At 49.5% G+C, this 317-nt stretch overlaps 1 protein-coding gene across 1 annotated transcript in view; it reads right to left on the bottom strand.

Moving 5' to 3' along the window:
- The window catches only part of LOC109926158 (tubulin beta chain), a 5,370-nt gene extending 5,059 nt beyond the window's left edge, over positions 1-311 (bottom strand). Inside the window, exon 1 of the mRNA XM_048594662.1 lies at positions 283-311. The gene's annotated coding sequence lies outside the window, so the exon portion shown is untranslated. The remainder of the gene's footprint in view (positions 1-282) is intronic.
- Positions 312-317: the final 6 nt, after the last annotated feature.

Here is a 317-nt window from a genome sequence, read left to right on the forward strand (position 1 = left end):
ACAGACAGACACAGGGAGAGAATGAGACGCAGGGAGACACACAGACACAGACACAGGGAGAGAATGAGACACACAGACACAGACACAGGGAGAGAATGAGACACACAGACACAGACACAGGGAGAGAATGAGACACAGGGAGACACACAGACACAGACACAGGGAGAGAATGAGACACAGGGAGACACACAGACACAGACACAGGGAGAGAATGAGACACACACAGACGGACACAGACACAGGGACAGGAAAAAGGGGAAGGGAAAAAGGTTCTGCATTTACCTGATGCCTCATTGTAATAAACATTAATTCGCTCC

The sequence above is a fragment of the Rhincodon typus genome, unplaced genomic scaffold (genome assembly GCF_021869965.1).
Source record: "Rhincodon typus isolate 14 unplaced genomic scaffold, sRhiTyp1.1 hic_rhity00012555, whole genome shotgun sequence".
In the NCBI taxonomy this organism is placed as follows: Eukaryota; Metazoa; Chordata; class Chondrichthyes; order Orectolobiformes; family Rhincodontidae; genus Rhincodon; species Rhincodon typus.